Genomic DNA, 20,838 nt, shown 5'->3' with positions numbered 1-20,838 from the left:
CTCTGCATATAAGTTAAATAAGCAGGGTGACAATATACAGCCTTGACATACTCCTTTTCCTATTTGGAACCAGTCTGTTGTTCCATGTCCAGTTCTAACTGTTGCTTCCTGACCTGCATACAAATTTCTCAAGAAGCAGATCAGGTGGTCTGGCATTCCCATCTCTTTCAGAATTTTCCAGTTTATTATGATCCACACAGTCAAAGGCTTTGGCATAGTCAATAAAGCAGAAATAGATGTTTTTCTGGAACTCTCTTGCTTTTTCCATGATCCAGCGGATGTTGGCAATTTGATCTCTGGTTCCTCTGCCTTTTCTAAAACCAGCTTGAACATCAGGAAGTTGACGGTTCACATATTGCTGAAGCCTGGCTTGGAGAATTTTGAGCATTACTTTACTTGCGTGTGAAGTGAAAGTGAAATCGCTCAGTCGTGTCCAACTCTTTGCGACCCCATGGACTGTAGCCTACCAGGCTTCTCTGTCCATGGGATTCTCCAGGCAAGAGTACTGGAGTGGGTTGCCATTTTCTTCTCCAGGGGATCTTCCTGACCCAGGGATCGAACTCAGGTCTCCCACATTCCAGGCAGACGCTTTAACCGCTGAGCTACTTGCGTGTGAGATGAGTGCAATTGTGCAGTAGTTTGAGTATTTTTTGGCATTGCCTTTCTTTGGGATTAGAATGAAAACTGACCTTTTCCAGTCCTGCGGCCACTGCTGAGTTTTCCAAATTTGCTGGCATATTGAGTGCAGCATTTTCACAGAATCATCTTTCAGGAATTGAAATAGCTCAACTGGAATTCTATCACCTCCACTAGCTTTGTTCATAGTGACGCTTCCTAAGACCCACTTGACTTCACATTACAGGATGTCTGGCTCTAGGTTCTTAAATGGTATCAAAAATTTAAAAAAAAAGTAGATACATGCTGCTTTGTTGTTTAGTTGCTCAGTCATGTCCAACTCTGAGATCTTGTGGACTGTATCCTGCCAGGGTCCTCTGTCCATGGGATTTCTCAGGCAAGAATATTGAAGCAGGTTGACATTTCCTCCTCTAGGGGATCTTCCCAACCCAGGGATCGAACCTGCATCTCCTGCATTAGCAAGTGATTTTTTTTTTTTAATCACTGAGCCACCAGGGCAGCCCACATGCTACTTACAAAAGGTTAAAAATAAAGAAATGAAAAATACATGAGGAAAGTGATGATAAAATAATTTACCAGGTGTGGCAATATTAATATCACCTAAAGAACAATTAAAGGCAAAAAGAGAATAAGACAAAGAGAGGATTTTTATAGTGATTAACGAAAGAGCCATTACAAAAAAGATGATAATTTTTATGCATCTTGTAATGTAACTATGTAATGTATTATACTGATTAAAGAAAGAGCCATTACAACAAAGAGAGATGATAACTTTTATGCATCTTGTAACGTAACTATGAAATGTATACACCAAAATAGAGAGAAATCGACAAATCCACAACTGATATGGAGACTAACATCCCTTCTCAGAAAGAGATTAGGCAGAAAAAATATAAGATGCCCACACACCTGAAGGAGCTCAATGCAGCCAGGTGACAAATGTGGCCTCTCCAGGCACCAGGCAGGCAGGATAGATGGCTGACATGGACAGCCCTACAAGACCAGGTGTTGAGTGGGGTGCGGAAACTGCCCTCTCAGGGTGGCCACTGTGTAGCCCCAGCTGAGCGTTGCCATAAAGGAACGAGGGCCAGAGGAGCCAGAGCTTCTGATTTTTTTCAAAAGAAGTGGCAAATTCCTATTTTCTACATAAAATCTCTTGATCCATAAATGTTGCCTCTAGTTAAGAAAAACCAACACTGGTGTGGGCCACACAAAACACATCTGCAAACCAAGGGAGCCTGGGGGCACGGGTGCACCTCTGGTCTAATTTGTAGAAACTTGTTCACATAAGCCCGGAGGAAAAGTAATCCTCAAGTACTCGTCACATACCCGCTGGAATGCTCATAAGAAACCGAGCATGTCCTAGACCACACAGAGAACTTTACAAATTCAGAAAGGCAGAAATTATACAGAGAACAGTCCCTGATTCCAATAAAGTTAAAAATTAGCAACAAAAGGAGCATCCAAAAAATTCTATATGAAGTTGGAAAAAAACATTTAAATCCCTTATAAATAATTTTTGAGCTACAGGGGAAAAAAATCAAAGCTGAAATTAAAGATTGTTCAGAAATGAATAATAGAAGCACTGTGTAATTAAGCCAGAGATAGATAATGAGAGGAAAACAAGTAAAATGTTTATTACTTATTAAAGCACATCAAAGCCTGAAAGTAAAGAACAAAACATTCTATTCAAGGAGGTAGGAAAAAATAATAAAAATTTAAAAGCTGGAGGAATTAATAAACAAACAAAAGTAGAAATTCATGAGTTGAAAATAAAAGAACTCAATAAAAAAAATCAGTCTCAGCTGTGGGAGGGAGATGAGGCCTCATCAAGGAGCTTGGGAAGGTGGAGCTGCCTCAGTCCAGGTCCCGGGTGAAACCTGAAACCAGCCAATCCTGGGAGGACGAGGCGAGAGCCAAGGAAGCCTTGGATCACCAGGAGTTGTGTGCTGTGCTGTCTCCACTGGCTCTCCAGAGGGGCAAGGCAAGTGAGCCAGAGTTGTTTAGAAGGAGGTACAGGACCAGTTAGACACCGGGAAGCCAGGGAAGGGGGAGCACATGGGATGCTGACTCAGGCATGGACACTGGTAGGGCGAGGCATGGGGACCAGGTAGGCATCAAGAATGGGGGGACGACAGGGGGGTTGCTGACTCAGGCAAGGACCCTGCCAGGAGGAGACAACAGAATGCTTCCAGACACTGGCACAGGAAGACCCTGAGCTCACCTCCTCTCGTTGATACTTAATAATCTGCTGCTGCTGCTGCTGCTAAGTCGCTTCAGTCGTGTCCGACTCTGCGCGACCCCATAGATGGCAGCCCACCAGGCTCCCCTGTCCCTGGGTTATATGTTGCTGCTGCTAGTGCTGCTAAGTCACTTCAGTTGTGTCCGACTCTGCGAGACCCCATAGACGGCAGCCCACCAGGCTCCCCCGTCCCTGGGATTCTCCAGGCAAGAACACTGGAGTGGGTTGCCATTTCCTTCTCCAACGCATGAAAGTGAAAAGTGAAAGGGAAGTCGCTCAGTCATGTCCGACTCTTAGCGACCCCATGGACTGCAGCCTACCAGGCTCCTCCATCCATGGGATTTTCCAGGCAAGAGTACTGGAGTGCGGTGCCATTGCCTTCTCCGACTTAATAATCTAAACTACATATTAATATGAAAAATTGCCCTCTGGAGAGAGACCCAAGAGCTAGCTGCAGCTACTCAACAATGGCTAAAAAGGCCATCTCAAGGCAGGTAGGAGACGTGGAGACACGGTCTCGCCAACACCCTCTCCCCATCCCAACTCCAGGCCTGGAGACCCACAGCCTGGAGGGAGCTCACAAACACATAACTTCCCTCTGAGAAGCCAGAGGTTTGCTGCCCCTTGTCAGGCCCCACCTCGGGGATCCGCACTAGAGAGACAAGCTTCCCAAATGTCTGGCTTTGAAAACCAATGGGGTTCATGCCCCAGGAGACCCCCAGGGCTGGAGGGAATGGAGGGTCAGCTCTTAAAGGCTCCCATGCAAACTCATTCACTCTAGGACCCAGGTGCATGTAAAGAACCTTGATCACATGTGAAAAGATTCAACTGCAAATCTTAAACAATCTGCCAAAGGAGCTAAAGCCTGTTGGGAGTCTCTCAGGGATGGACGCTGGCAGTTGCCATTTCTGCCCTCTGACTTTCACCTGTTAGCACCCGTCCTCCTGCCCCCCTGTGCTGCTGCTATGGCCCAAAAGAGAAGGCAGGTAAGTGTCAGTCCTCCTGCACTGCTGCCATGGCTGTACCAGAGGCAGCAGACAAGCACCCCTCATCCTACAGTCCCCCAAAGCCAGTGGGTGCATGCAGCCCCCACATGGGGGCTTGAGAGTAGGCTCTGCTGGCCAGAGAGGATTGTGTTTCTGGGGCTAACACATCCAGAACAATCAAACAGATAGCTCAAAAGACAACTAAGAATGAGGACAAGTTTAAATTATAAAATTCATCACCTACACAGGGCCACCCTGTCAAGACTGGGAGATATAGCTGTTTCTCCTAACACATAGACACAAACACAGAGAGTCAAGAAAAATGAGGCAACAGAAGAATAAATTCCAAATGAAAGGACAAGATCAAAAGTCCAGAAAAAGCTGTAATGAAACAAAGTAATTTACCTAATTAAAAGTTCAAAATTATGGTCATAAAAGTGCTCCCCAAACTTGGAGAAGAATGGATAAACACAGTGAGACTTTCAACAAAGACAGTGAATATATAAGAAAGTACCAAACAAGTCACAAAGCCAAAGAACACAATAACTTAACTGAAAAATACCCTTGAGGGATTCAATAGCAGACTAGATGAAGCAGAGAAAGGATCTGTGAGTATGGAGACAGGGCAGTGGAATCCAAACAGAGAAACAAAAGAAAAAAGAATATTTTTACAAAGGAAAGATAGCTTAAGGGACCTATGGGGCAACATCAAGCAGAATAACATTCAAATTAAAGGATACGTAGAAGGAGAAAAGAGAAAAAAGGGGGAAGAAAATTTATCTGAAGAAATAATGTTTGAAAACTTCTTTACCCTGAGGAGGAAGCAGACATCCCTTCAGGAATCCCAGAGAACTCTAAACAAGATGCACCCAAAGAGACCCACCCCAAGACACATTATAATTAAAAATGTCAAAAGTTAAAGATAGAATCTTAAAAACACCAAGAGAAAAACAATGTGTTGTATACAAGGAGACCCCCATGAGACTATCAACAGAAACTTTGCAGGCCAGAAGGGAGTGACATAATATATTTAAAGTGCTAGAAAAAAAAGTTTCCAACCAAGAATACTCTACTGGGTAAGTTTATCATTCAAAAGTGAAGGAGAGATAAAAGAATTCTCCAGACAAGCAAAAGCTAAAGGAGTTAATCACCACTAAATTGGCCTGATAAGAAATGTTATGTCATGTCCAACTGATCCCATGGACTGTAGCCCGCCAGGCCGTTCTGTCCATGGAATTCTCCAGGCAAGAATACTGGAGTGGGTTCCCATTTCCTCCTCCAGGGCATCATCCCGACCCAGGATCAAACCCAGGTCTCCTGCATTGCAGGCAATTTCTTTACCATCTGAGCCACCAGGGAAGGCCAAGAAATGTTAAAGGGATTTCTTTAAGCTGAAAAGAAATGGAACTATTTGATAATAAGAAAACATCTGAAAGTCAAATTCTCACTGGTAATGTAAAGGAAGTAGATTAATCACTTATAAAGCTAGTATAAAGATGAAAATACAAAAGTAGTAAAAAATAGCTATAGCTATGATAAGGGATACACAAAATAAAAGGATATAAAAAGTGACAGCAAAAGCATACATTGTGGCAGTGTGGGGAGTGGGGAGTGAAAATGCAGTTTTAGGATGCACTCGAACTTAACTTGCTATCAACATAAAACAGACTATTATATAGATAGGCTGTTATGAGTCCCCTGGTAATCACAAAGAAAAAACCTGTAGTAGATATACAAAGGTAATGAGAAAGTAATCTAAGCATAACAACACAGAAAGTCATCACAACAGGGAAGAGAGCAAGATAAGAAGAAGAAGAACTCCAAAACAGGAAACAATGAACAAAATGGCAGTAAGTACATACCTATCAGTAAATACTTTAAATATACTAAATTTTGCAATCAAAAGACATAGTAGTTGGATGGATACACAACAACAACCAAGAATCAACTATATGCTCCCTGTAAGATCTCACCTCAGATCTAAAGACAAACACTGACTGAAAGTGAAGAGACAGAAAAGGGTGCTTCACACAAAGGGAAATAAAAATAAACCTGGGGTAGCTCTATTGATTTCACTTTCATGCATTGGAGAAGGAAATGGCAACCCACTCCAGTGTTCTTGCCTGGAGAATCCCAGGGATGGGGGAGCCTGGTAGGCTGCCGTCTACGGGGTCGCACAGAGTCAGACATGACTGAAGCAACTTAGCAGCTCTATTGATACCAGAGAAAACAGACTTTAAAATAAAGTCTTTAATAAAAGATAAAGATGAGCATCAAGCAATGACAAAGGGGGCAAACTGACAATAAGATGTAACATTTGTAAGTATGAATGTATCCAACATACGAGCACCTACTTATATAAAGCAAATATTAACAGACCTCAAGTGAGAAATTGACAGCAATACAATTCTAGTAGGGGACTTTAATACCCCACTTACATCAATGGTTAGATCATCCAGATAGAAAATTAATAAGGTAATATCAGACTTAAATGATGTTTAAATGAGGGACCTAATAGACAAATATAGGACAGTCCATCTAAAAACAGCAGAATATACATGCTTATCAAGTGCACTTGGAGCATTCTCCAGGATATATGTTAGGCCACAAAACAAATCTAAATAAAGTTAAAACTGAAGTCATATCAAGTAATGGTATGAAACTAGAAATCAATCACAAGAAGAAAACTGAAAAAATCACAAATATATAGACATTAAACATGGTACTGAACAACCAATGGATCAATGAAGAAATCAAAGGGGAAATTTTTAAATCACTTGAAACAAATATAAATGGAAATACAGCACAACAAAATCTATGGGATGCAGCATAGGCAGTTCTAAGAGAGAAACTTATAGCAATACAGGCTACCTCAAGAAACAAGAAAACATTTAAATAACAATCTAACTTTATATTTGAAGAAACTACAAAAGCAAGAAATGAAGCTCAAAGTTAGTAAAAAGGGAAATAACAAAGATCAGGGTGGAAATAAATGAAATAGAAAAATAACAGAAAAGATCTATAAAACTGGTTCTTTAAAAACATAAACAAAATTGACTGAAGTTTACCTGGACTCACTAAGAAAAAAAAGAAAAGCCTTAAATGAAATCATAAATGAAAAAGGAGGCATTACAACTGATATCAAACAAAGAAACAGAAAATAACAGAAGAGACTACCATGAATAATTATACATAAACAAATTGGCCAATCGAGAGGAAATGGATAACTTCTAGAAACATAAAATTTTCTAAGACTGAATCATGAAGAACTAGAAAACCCTAATAGACCAATCACTATTAGGAAGATTGAATCTGTAATCAAAAAACCCCCAAGAAACAAAAGCCCAGGACCAGATGGCTTCACTGTTTAATTCTAACAAACAGTTGAAGATTTGATACGCACTCTTCTCAAAACTTCCAAAAAAACTGAAGAGGAAGGAATGTTCCTAATCTCACGTTATGAGGCCAGCACTACTCTAATACCAAATCTAGACAAGGACATCAAAAAAAGAAAATTATACTGTTCAATATTCCTGACAAACCTGGATATAAAACTCCTCAGTAAAATATTAGGAAACCAAATTCAATAATACATTAAAAGGATCATGCATCTTGACTGAATGGGATTTATTCCAGATACACAAGGATGGCTCAACATCTGCAAATCAGTCAACATGATACAAAACATGAAGGATAAAAATCATATGATGATCTTGACATACCAGAAAAAGCATTTGACAAAATTCCACATTCATTTACAATAAAAACTCTCAACAAAGTGGATACAGAGGGTCCATGACTCAACATAAAAAAGGCCACATACGACAGGCCCACAGCCACCCACACTCAACAGTAACAAGCTGAAAGCCTTTGCTTAAGATCAGGAAGAGGACAAGGATGTCCACTCTTGCAACTTTTATTCAACATAGTACTAGAAGTCCCAGTCACAGCAGCTGGGCAGGAAATAGAAATAAAAGGCATATAAATTTGAAAGGAAGAAGTAAAACTATCACTAGTTCTGGATGATGTAATTTTATATATAGAAAACCATAAAGAGTTCATAAAAAACTGGTAGAACTAATAAATTCAGTAAAGTTTCAGAACACAAAATTAATATACAAATATCTGTTGTATTATATACACTAACAAGCAACTATCAGAAGAGAAACTAAGAATACCATTTATAACTGCATCAAAAAGAATAAAATATCTAGGAATAAATTTAACTAAGGAGGTGAAAGACCTGTACACTGAAAACTTATAAGACATAATGAAAGAAACTGAAAATGAAATAAAGGAAAGATATTTCATGTTCATGGACTAGAATAATTAATATTGTAAAAATATCCATACTACCCAAAGCAATCTATAGCAATCTACAGTTTTACTGCAATCCCTATCAAAATTTCAATGGCATTTTTTTCACAGAACTAGGACAAATAATCCTAAAATTTGTATGAAACTGTAAAAACCAAAGCCATCATGACAAGAAAGAATAAAGCTGGAGGTATCATGTGCCCTGACTTGAAACTATATTACAAAGCTCTAGCAATCAAAATAGTATGGAATTGCTAAAAAAAAAAAAAAAAATTAATATATCAACAGAGTGGAACAGCAAGCCCAGAAATAGCTTGCCCAGAAATAGCAAGCCCAAACATATATGGTCAATTAATTCACAACAAAGGAGGCAAGAATATACAACAGAGACAGGACAATCTCTTCAATAAATGGAACTGGGAAAACTGGACGGCCACATGCTGAAGAACAAAACTGGGCAAATATCTCACACCATACACAAAAAATAACTCAAAGTGGATTAAAAACATGAATGTAAAGACCTAAGACTACAAAACTCCTAGAAGAAACATAGCTGGCAAGCTCCTTGCCATCACCCCCGGTAGTATTTTTTTTAATCTGACTCCAAAGGCAATAGCAACAAAAGTAAAAATAAACAAATGGAACCACACCCAACCCTGTGCAGTGAATAAAACCATCAACAAAATAAAAGGGCAACTTCCTGAATTGGAGAAAACATTTAAAATCATCTATCTGTTTGAAAAATGGGGGGAGGATATAAACTGACATTTTTCCAAAAAAACATACAGATGGCCAACAGGCATATGAAAAGATGTTTAACATCACTAAACAGCAGGGAAATGCAAACTAAGGTCACAGTGAGCTATCACCTCACACCTGTCAGAAGGGCTATTATGCAAAGGACAAGAAATGACGAGTGCTAGTGAGGATGTGGAGCAAAGGGATTCCTCGGGCACTGCTGTGGGACTGTAAATTGGTGCAGTCACTATGAGAAACAGCATGGCAGTTTCTCAAACACATGTATACCTGTGATGGATTCATTTTGATATTTGGCAAAACTAATACAATTATGTAAAGTTTAAAAATAAAATAAAATTTAAAAAAAAGAAAAAAGAACTACCATATGATCCCCTGAGGAGAGCATGCAACCCACTCCAGAATTCTCGCCTGGAGAATTCCACAAAGGAGCCTGGCAGGCTACAGTCCATGAGGTTGCAAAGAGTCGGACACAACTGAAGTGACTTAGCACACATACATCATATGGTCCAGCTATCCCACTTCTGGATAACATCCAAAAATGAAAACCCTAATTCAAAAAGATACATTAACCATGATGTTCATTGTGGTGTAACTTACAATAACCAAGACATGGAAATAACTTAGGAGTCCATTGATGAATAAATGGATAAATAAGATGTGAGGTATATATATATATATATGACACATATGATTACCCATTAAAAAGAAAGAAATCTTGCCATTTGCAACAATATGGATGGACCTTGAAGGTACTGTGCTAAGTGAAATGAGCCAGGTAGAGAAAAGACAAACCCTGTATGCTGAATCTAAAAAAAAAAACCTCACAGATACTACAATCTCCCTGGATCTGTGGGGAATACATTTCAAGACTTGAAGTGAACCTGATACCATGGATAATATGAAACCTGTATCCTACACTTTTTCTTTTATATACGTATTCTTACCTATGACAATATTAACAATTTTAACAAGATTAACAACAATAAGAATAAAAGAGAACAATTATAACAATGCACAGTATAAAACTTTTGTTAAGGTGGTCTGTCTCTCTTGCTCGTTCTCTCTCTCAAAATATCTTATTATACAAACTGAATGCCTTTTCCACCTTAAATAAGCACTCATCATACACTGTGGTCATAACCTTTGCACTATGAGATGCAACAGCAAAAGTACAAATTTTTCCCTCGTGACAGTTTCATGGATAGATTTGTTCTTACCATAGATTTCAATAACTTCAGCATATGAGTTTTTTTCTTCCCTTACTAAGCAAAGAACTTTCACCTTTTCACTTACTGGAACCAATTTATGGACTCTCTTTGGCGTATCCAAATTGCCAGCATTACTATTCTCGGGCTTGGGCCACTATTAAGTAACACAAGCACTGTGTTACTGCGACAGTCCATTTGATAACTGAGATGACCACTAAGTGCCTAACACAGGGACATACTACACAAAGAAATGATTCATGTCCCAGGCAAGGCAGAACGGGTTGGCTCAAGATTTCATCACACTACTGAGATGGATGTAATTTAAAACTTAGGAATTGTTTATTTCTGGAATTTTCCACTTAGTATTTCAGGCCATAGCTGACTGTGGGTAAATGAAACCACAGAAAGCGAAACCATGGACAACGGGGCCACTACTGCTCAGAAAAGAGACTGGTGGTTCCCAGAGGGAAGGGTGTCTGATGGGGGGTAAATGGGTGAAGGGGACTAAGAGATACAAATTTCTGGGTATAAAGTAGATAAGTTATGGGGATATAACATACAGCATGGTGAATACAGTCAGTAATACTATACTGCAAATATGAAACTACTAAAAAAAATGAATCTCAGAAGTTCTCATGACAAGAAAAATCAAATCATTTCATAACCATGTGGGGTGACAGATGGTAACTAGACTTATGATCATTTTGCACTGTATACAAATATCGAACCATTAAGTTGTACATCTGAAACTAGTATAATGTTATATGTCAGCTGAATTTCAGTTTTAAAAATCTAGTTCTCTAAAAAACCTGTTCTGTAGGAAATAGCAAATTTTTACCAGTCTGACCAAAGGAAAGGGCAAGATGCCACAAATAAGATTAGGAACAATTTTAACTATAAATATGGAGAATATGTTTGTTAATTATGAAAATACGACATAAAATTTATCTCATATATTTGAAAATCTGGAGATTGATGATTTTCTAGGGAAGCTTAACTACCAAATTCCCTCGAGGACAAACAGAAAGCCTGAACAGACCCAGCCCTTTAAAGAGTCACCATAAATGCTCAGACTGATTAACAAGGTCCACCAACGTTTCAGAGAACAGGCAATATCCACAGTATATGAAATATTTCAGAGTACAGTAAAAGGCAGAAAGCTTCCTAACTCGTTCTATGAAATCAGCATGACTCTTATACCCAGACTGGTGAGGGATATCATAAAAAACAGCTCAATCTATCTTATAAATAAAGATGCAAAATCCATGCATAAAATATTAACAATTGAATGCAGCACAGAACCTGGGTCTCGCACACTGCGAGATTATTCACTGTCTGGGCCACCAGGGAAGCCCAAAAGACTAATAGTCATAATCAAATAAAACGCATCACAAGAATGAAAGGATGAAATTTCCAATGTTAAGAAATGTATTACTGCAACTACTGCATTAAACAGATTAAACAGTAAAGTTGAAAAACAATAAAATCACCTTACTAAATGCTTTCTTAAAAAACATGTAATAAAATTCAACATCTGTCCTGATCAATACTCTTAGAAGTCTAGAAATATGAAAATTTACTTAATTTAATCAAGAGTTAACAGGAGGAAAGCTATAGAAGGCGCCCACAAATGGTGTTAACACTAGGAACATTCCTGTATGCATCAGAAACAAACAACAAAACCTATAAACAATTATTATTCATCGGAAGTTCTGATACACTGAAATAAGACATAGGAAAGAAATGACAGTTATTAAGGAGATAAAGTGTTAACTATTACAGAGAGAAAAACCATCATTTATAGACAGCTTTTATTTATACCTGTCTAGAAAAGCCAAGAGAATAAAAAATAATAGCACCAATATAGTTCATTAAGGTGGCAAGATTTAACAAATTGACACACAAAAATCAATAGCTTTTCTATATCCATTTCAATAATAACCAATTAGCAATGCAATTTAAAAAAATCAACCTAGATATGAACCTAACAAGAAATGCATAGAATCAAAATGAGGACTATGATAAAACTATTTTAAATGATGTCAAAGAAGACCTGAATAAATAAAAACATACCATGTTTCTGGGTGGGAAGACTCATTATTGTAAAGATGCCAATTCTCCCCCAATAAATCTATAATTTCCATGTAATCCCAATCAAAATCCCAACAGGATTTTTTATGACACTTGGTAAGTGGATTCTCAAGTTCATCTGAAAGAGAAAATGTGTAAGAATAGCCAAGAGATTTTTTAAAAACTTTAAGAAAAAATATATCCTAAAAAAAATCCTCTCAAACTATAATTTAAAATGAAATATTATTTAGGGATTAAAAACAAACGGACTAATGAAACATGATGAAGGATCCAATATACATTGGAAATTTAGTATATGATAAGGGTGGCATGCAGAGATCACTAAATATTAATACTGGAGAAAAGTAAAGTCAGAGTTCTCCACAACATTCACAAAAATATACTGTACATGGATTAAAAAGCTTAACAGAAAAGACAAAACCATGAAGGTTTCAAGATGAACTATTCTGAAGTGAAATTTCTAGACAAAATATAAAACAAATTTATTATCTTGGGTTTTCTAAGCAAAGTCCAAAACCCAAGAGTTGAAAGGGAAGATTACAAATACATCATAAAATTTTTAAACAGATTTTAACTGAAACATTACATACAAAAAACGGTAAAAGTCATCAATGTATAGCTCCACAACTTTAAAAAAAATTAAAAAGTGTCTAAAATGAAAGTTTGGGACTTTCAGTTAAACAAGCAGAAGTGATCCACTCTCCTCTCTGAAAACAAAAAAGATGACACCTGCCTCCATGATTCCCACGGGTACGTAATTCCTCACAAAGTACTGATGCTCTCGGGGGCCATAAGACTGGTACATGTGGCTGGGGGAGTCTGTTTCTTTGCCACTGCACTGCTTTTACAGCCAAGATGAAAATCCATCCAAATGTCCATTATTTCAGAAAACAGTGATGTTTGACCAGGAATCAGACAGACACATCAGCTTTCCAAGAACAGGCAGTTTCTGTGGCCTGATTTGTTGTAGGAGAAAAAGTGATCATCAGCACTGCCGCATTCCTGCTGAGTCAGCATGTGATGAATGGATGTTACTTCCCTGGTGAGCGGAGGGGCCACTAAGAGGCACTGGACTGGCAGGTCCACAGTGCCTCCAGCCCAGCTAATGCCCCACTTCTCTTCCTTTCTGTTTTAGCATCTTAGCAGCCTAGGAAGAAAGACCTTGATCTTCTCCAGCCAGTCACTAATTAAAACCAGAAAGTGACTAGCCTGACACTCTGCAACAATGCTGTAAAAACATAAGGGAAAAGGGAACATGACAAGGGAAGAAGATGATGAAAAGTATAAGCAAGCATTGTTCCATCATATCCAAAATTTAAAGAAAACATGATTTCTCCATGAAGCAAGGGGTCAAAGAGACACAAGAATTCAATGAAGAGAAAACAAGACAAAAGAAAGAAGACCAAAGTGTGTTACCCTGAGGAAAGACACAGATGGAGACAGCTCAACACCTTCAGAAATGAAAGCCACACTAGAAAAAGTGTGGGAAAAAGAAGGCACTAGTTAAACAGTCAGACATAGAAGAGCTGGATAAAAACTGAGGAAAATAAAACAGAAAAGAATTAAGTTAAATATGAACAGAAAGAGATATAGAAACTAGGAAATAGAGATCTGATACACATTTAAGTGGTTCACAAGAAGCATAAAACTGAACATATATAGCTAAAAATATTCAAAAATCATAACAGAAGAAAATTTGCCTAAAATTGAAAACACTCAGATCTTTTTGAGGATGCTGCATCCCTGGAACAGCTGCTGCAGAAGCCTCAGCCAGAGGTAGCCACAGGGGCTGGACTTCCAGAGTAAAGAAGGCTCACCCACCCTGAGCACTCACTGGAGGGACTGTGCTGAGGCTGGGACTCCAATACTTTGGCAACCTCATGCAAAGAGCCGACTCACTGGAAAAGACCCTGATGCTGGAAAGATTGAGGACAGAAGGAGAAGGGGACGACAGAGGATGAGATGGTTGGATGGCATCATTGACTCAGTGGACATGAGTTTGAGCAAACTCTAGGAGAAGGACAGAGAAGCCTGGCATGCTGCAGTCCATGGGGTCACAAGGAGTTCGACATGACTTAGCGACTGAAGAGCAACAGTAATCCAAGCCCCAAAGTCAAGTCACCTACAAGGAGAAGGATTTAGGCTGACTTCAAACTTTCCCAAGCAACAGTGGATCCAGAAGACAAGCAGGTGATGTTTATCAAGTTCCATAAGGCTGTATACATTAAAGGTATAACTCAGGTGCAAAGGCTACCTTCAGAACTTCCCAAAGATGAAAGAAAACAGCACCTGTTAGCCTTTCTTGAAAAAGTTGCATGTGTGCTAAGTTGTTTCGGTCATGTCCAACCCTTTGTGACCCTATGGACTGTAGCCCACCAGGCTCCTCTGTCCATGGGATTCTCCAGGCAAGACTACGGGAGGGGGCTGCTATGCCCTCCTCCAGCTTGAAAAAGTTAATGGGTGGCAAAGTCCAGTGAATTAAGAGATGAATCAAATTAGATTACTCAGGAGTGAAAAGGTGTACTGAAAATGATGGTGGGGACCCAAGACTAAAAAACTATGAGAATCATGACAGGTGACTAATACTGAACCTTGACAATGTAAAAACAATATTTAAAAAAAGAACTAAAATTGAAGTGTGGGGTGAAGTGAGAACAAGCTGAAATGAATGTTAATTACTCAGTATGGGAAATATATGTAACAACAAAAAATTAACTCTGGCATCTTTAAAGGCTGTCACAATCTTGGGGCTTTTTTTTTTTAATAAAAGAGATATTTGAGAAAATATGTCATTTCTTCACATAAGGAAATATTTATGTGAAGTTCAGCAATTTCTCTCCCTTAAGCTGATTTCTTTTTCTTCTATTCAATGCACATAAATCAAATAAAGCAAGCATAAAGTTAAACACTAAACAAACACAATTAAACATAAAATTAAATCTAAAGTTCAGGAATATTAAGTTTTACTTAGTTTCTCTCGTATTAAGTTTGCATAAAATTAAACTTAGTATATTTTACTAAATACAAGTACAGATCTTTCTTGACTTATGATAGGGTTACATTCTCATAAAATATTCTCAACTTAGGACAGATTTAAGTAAAAAATGCATTTAATATACCTACCCAACAAACATCATAGCTTACCCAGCCTCCCTTGAACATTTTCAGAACACTCACATTAGCCTACAAATCACCTACGGGCAAATCACCTACGGCAAAGCTTACTTTATAATACAGCATCGAATATCTTCTGTAATTTACTGAATACTGTACCGAAAGTGAAGACACAACTGTTGTACACGAGTCAGCTGTTTACCCTTGTGGCTCTGTGACTGACTAGAAGCCGAGGCTCCCACTGCCCAACACCATGAGAGAATTCCATATGGAATATTGCTAGCTCCAAAAAAGAGCAAAATTCAAAACTCAAACTAGGGTTTCTACTTTGATGTATCACTTTCACATCATGGTTAAGTTGAAAAATCTTAAGTCACACCATCATGTCTAAGGAACCATCTGCATGGTACAATCAAAAGTTTAAAAAACAAAAACAAAAACAATATTGTCCATCCATCCATCCATTCATCCATCTATCCACACTTAGTAAATATGGTTTAAAGGGTTAGTGTCAGCCGCTAAGTTGTGTCTGACTCTTTGTGATGCCATGCACTCTAACCCGCCATGCTTCTCTGCTCATGGGATTCTCCAGGCAAGAATACTGGAGTGGATTGTCATTTCCTTCTCAGGGGATCTTCCTGACCCAGGGATCAAACCCAGGTCTCCTGCATTGCATTTTGTAAAAGAGTAGAGGCTAAGAGCTGGCTGGCCCTCATCTGTGAAATGAGGACAAAAGCAGCATCAATGACAGAGTGCTCTGTAGAGATTATGTAAGACACATAAGACACTTCAGACACCTCATCACACAGACAGACACCTCATCAGTGCCTACGATGTAGACAGAACTCTGTAAGTACTGGTTATTTCTGTTTTCACCAGGTTCCAGATGATATTTTACCTTCCTTGTCCTCCTCTGCAATTTGATAAAGCATTACATACATTGTGGAGTTATTTCGACTTGTTAACAAGCAAGCATATTATTTTAAAGACATAATTTGGACAGTGCCACTTTTTATTCCATTTATTTTCCTGTGATAAAACATGTAAGAAACATGCAATTCTACAAAGCAAGTTGGTAGAAAAAAATTACTCCATTTGTATAAATATATAGTACACTTTTAGGAGCCCATCTGTAGTGATTTTAAACCATATCCACAATTCTTTGACACTTTTTCATTCAACAGATGCAGCCTAATGTCTCTCCTCTTGAGTATATGTTGGGATCATTTCTAAAGAACAGAGTGTGACTGAACTGACTGTGTGTGACTTCTAAGACCATATCATAAAAAGCACTGCTGCTTCCTGCTGGTTCTCTGAATCACCTGCAGTGAGAGAAGCTAGGTACCATGCCACAGGCACTCTGGTAACCCCACGGAGAGTACACATGAAGAGGAAGCTAGGCCTCCTGCCAACGGTCAGGAGGGGATGGAGGACTCTAGCCAACAACCAAATAAGTGACCTGTCCTGAAAGTGGATACTCCAGCCACCAGCAAGCCCTCAGACGACAATCACAGCCAACCTCATGAATGACCCTCAGCTGGAATCACTTAGTTAATCCACTGTCTGTGCTAGATCACAAATGTTTGCTGGAGTAACTACCATGCAGCAATGTGCTGTGTTGTGCTTAGTCACTCAGTCGTGTCTGACTCTTTGTGACCCCATGGAGCCTGCCAAGCTCCTCTGTTCATGGGGATTCTCCAGGCAATAATACTGGAATGTGTTGCCATGCCCTCCTCCAGGAATCTTCCCAACCCAGGGATTGAACCCAGGTCTCCTGCATTGCAGGTGGATTCTTTACCATCTGAGCCACCAGAACATACACCATCTATTTGGTAAAGAAATAGAAACTACAAGTGTTAGTTCCAATAAAGGCAGAGTAGCTTCTATTACACTAACTCTTTTAAAAATAATAATTATAAACTCTGGACTAAAGACTTAAGAAAACAAAAACTTTTTAAGGGCATTGGAAAGCAACCAGAAGGCAGAAGCAGGTGATTCAGTTCTTAAAAGAGCAACCATACCAGGTATGATGCAGGTTCATAACATTTTTCCTCTGAGGGCACTCCTCATGTCTTTTAATACAGAGAAGCTAGAACTCAATCAGGAAAATGCAATCTTATTCTGCTGGGGAGCTGTGGGATTGAGTCTGGAACTGTTAGAGAAGCTGGAAATTGAGAGAAATCCTAGAAAGCAGAGAGCTAGAGAAGAAGACATACATAAACTTCCCTCAGATATTCAGCTAAGCCCTGCATGGAGCACATCTGGGCAAGTCTCTAAGAAGCCCAGGTAGAGAGGAATAGGGGGAGGCTGAATGAGTGAGCAGATACTCCAGCGGGCTGCCACTGCAGGGGCACTGCGGTCAACTTGGAGCTTGAACCTTGCCAACTTAGACATGCTGGTTAAACGCTTCAGTGTTTCCACTGAAATACTAAAAGAGTCACACTATCCTTAGCGACTGAACAACATCTAAGAGTAAAGACTGTTCTTGAGCTAAAGGATTTCCTCTAAGGCGAAGGGCAAATCAGAACAGATGAGTCATTACAAAATGAAAAATTGAACTGACAGCAAGAACAACACTCAATTGTATTCAGGGATAACAGAATCAAGAGTCCCTACAGTATAATGGAACAATGTCCAGTGTACAATAAAAAATTACTAGACATGTGCAAAGAAACAGGAGTATGTTGCACACTATAAAAAGAAAAATCAATGATTAGAAACATACCCACATTCCCAGTTTATCCCTCATTTCCCTTTGGTAACCAGAAGCTTGTCTGTGGCTGTCTGTGAGTCTGTTTCTTTTTTGCAAGTAAGTTCAAGCGTATCACTGTTTTATAAACTCCACATAAAGTGATATCATATACTTGTTTTTGTTTGACCTAAATTTGGGAATAACAGATACATATTATATATGAAACAGATAAATAACAAGGACCTACTATACACTATCTTCAATATTTTGTAATAATCTATAATGGAAAAAATCTGAAGATATATGTATATATATTATATATATGAACCACTTTGATGTCCACCTGAAACACTGTAAATCAACTACACTTCAATTTAAAAAATAGAAACATATCATATATGACCAAGCTATTGGAATCAGTACAAAAGACTGTAAAAAAAAAACTCATAAATATTTTAAAGAATCCAAAATAAAATATAAGTATAATGGATGATGAGAAAGAGAATGTCAGAAAAGATTTGGAAATAGTGAAAAATAGCCACATGGACATCAAAGAACAGAAAAGCACAATATTTGAGTAGGAAAGAAATTTGAGTAGGAAAAAAATCATTGGGTGGAAATAACAATGGATTGAACACAACAAAAGAGAGGATTGGTGAACTTGAAGAAAATAGTGCGAAAGAAATTATCAAATCTGAAGCACACACGAAAAAAAAAAAGATTTAAAAAATGAATACAGCTTTAACCTGTGAGATATATCAAGCAATGTAACAGCTATAACTGGTGCCCAAAGAGAAGAGAGAGAAAACAGGACTGCAAAAAATATTTAAAGAAACATTGACAGAAATTTTTCCAAACTTCATTTAGAAAAAGAAAGAATAAACAAACAACCCACTAAGAAGCATAGCAAATCCCAAGGTGGATAACTATGAAAGAAATTACACCAAGGGCCATCAGAGTCATCATAGACAAAGCATAGAGAGGAAAAAATACTAAATAAATAAAAGTAAATAATGAAATATTTACTAAATATTTAAGTTCAGTTCAGTTCAGTTCAGTCACTCAGTTGTGTCCGACTCTTTGCGACCCCATGAATCACAGCACGCCAGGTCTCCCTGTCCATCACCAACTCCAGGAGTTCACTCAGACTCACGTCCATCGAGTCAGTGATGCCATCCAGCCATCTCATCCTCTGTCGTCCCCTTCTCCTCCTGCCCCCAATCCCTCCCAGCATCAGAGTCTTTTCCAGTGAGTCAACTCTTCGCATGAGGTGGCTAAATAAAAGTAGCCAAAGAAACAACTCACATTACATACAGAGGAACAACAATAAGGATGACAACCAACTCATCATCAGAAACAATGAATGCCAGTGACAATGGAAGAGCATTTTTAAAGGGCTGAGAGAGAACCATGTCACCCCAGGATTCACCAAAACTTCTTTCAAAGAAGATGAAATTCAGATAAAAGCTGAGATGATTTCTCACCAGCATACCTACACTTCAAGAAATACTAAAGCAGTAAAAGAAATTCTCAGGCTGGAGAAAAACTGAAACCAGACAGAAGGAATCTGAAGCTAGAAAATATGGAAGGGTAAACATGTAGGTAAGTATACTTCTTTTCACAAGCCAACTGTTTACAGCAAGAATAAACAGTGGGTTTATAAAATATGAAAACATAAAAACAACAGCATAAAAGGTGAAACTAAGTGTGAACTCAAGTAATGTTTTAGGTTCATATATTATACATGAAGTTGTATAATATTAACTCCATGTAGATTGGAATTAATTTAGGATATACACTTTAATCTCTTGAACAACTTTAGAAACAGAAAAGATATAAAAAGGTAGAGCTCATGGAAACATCAGAATGTCTCAGAGAAGTTCCCTGCTTTGTGCCAGCACGTGGAGAGGGAGGTTGTGTTAGGGTGCCTGAAGGCTGCCTGTCCAGGTGGGCTTGGAGGGAGGGTCAGGAAGAGGGTGGAGAGGCTGATGCTGTGTGCAGCAGCTCTGGAGACGCGGCTGTCATAGGTTCCCTGGGTCAATGCCAATACCCCCACCCATTCTCCATGGCAACCCCACCCATGTTCACAGAGAGTTTACACCCATTGTCCCAGGACACAGAGGCAGTGGGTGGTGGGAATTCAACTGGTACCCAGATCAGTCAGGGAGAATTTTCATGGGTCTTCACTCATCAAAGGCTCCAGGGAGACCTTACACATCTCAACATAAAAGAACTGTCCATGGAGTGAGATCAGGTGACAGTCCTCTGATGTGTTCTCTGCAGGACATGCTCTTGGTGGCTAATGATGTCACAGACTGACAAGTCCCAGCCACTTCAAAGGTTTCCAGGGACAGGGCAGGTGGAGAGTCCTCAGTAACTGAAAACTGGGGAGCCTTTTCTCAAAACTCAAGAAACTCCCCAAGGACTGAGTGACCCATAGAACCCCTGGCCCAACCTCCCCACCCTTCACTGCTCATCACAGAGCTGAAGGAGCTACGGCCCCTTCATAAAGGAAAAGCAGCCGAGAAGGCCATGCCATGGGAAGGAGGCACCCAGCACAGCCACTGGCGTGCACATGAGCACTTTCAAATTGAGGGCCAGAGCCATAGGTGAGCACGCAGTGCCCCGAGGCCAAGTGGATGGCTGGGGACCGTTCAGGCCTGGCACACACCTGCTCAGTGCCAGTTCAGCCGCATGCACCTACAAGACACTGCAGAGGACATGCTGAATGACCCTCTGCCATTCTGAAATGACCAACTGCCAGGCTTGGGTGAGGGAGGCGAGAGGAAGTTG

General features: G+C 39.2%; 1 protein-coding gene across 4 annotated transcripts in view; it reads right to left on the bottom strand.

Annotated features, from left to right (window-relative positions):
- Positions 1-20,838, bottom strand: part of PCSK6 (proprotein convertase subtilisin/kexin type 6) — a 209,848-nt gene that overhangs the window by 79,422 nt on the left and 109,588 nt on the right. The gene's annotated exons all lie outside the window — the stretch shown is intronic.

This window comes from Bos javanicus, chromosome 21 (assembly GCF_032452875.1).
Source record: "Bos javanicus breed banteng chromosome 21, ARS-OSU_banteng_1.0, whole genome shotgun sequence".
Lineage (NCBI taxonomy): Eukaryota > Metazoa > Chordata > Mammalia > Artiodactyla > Bovidae > Bos > Bos javanicus.
Note: the sequence above shows the minus strand (reverse complement) of the source record. Positions and strands in the feature narration are given on the sequence as shown.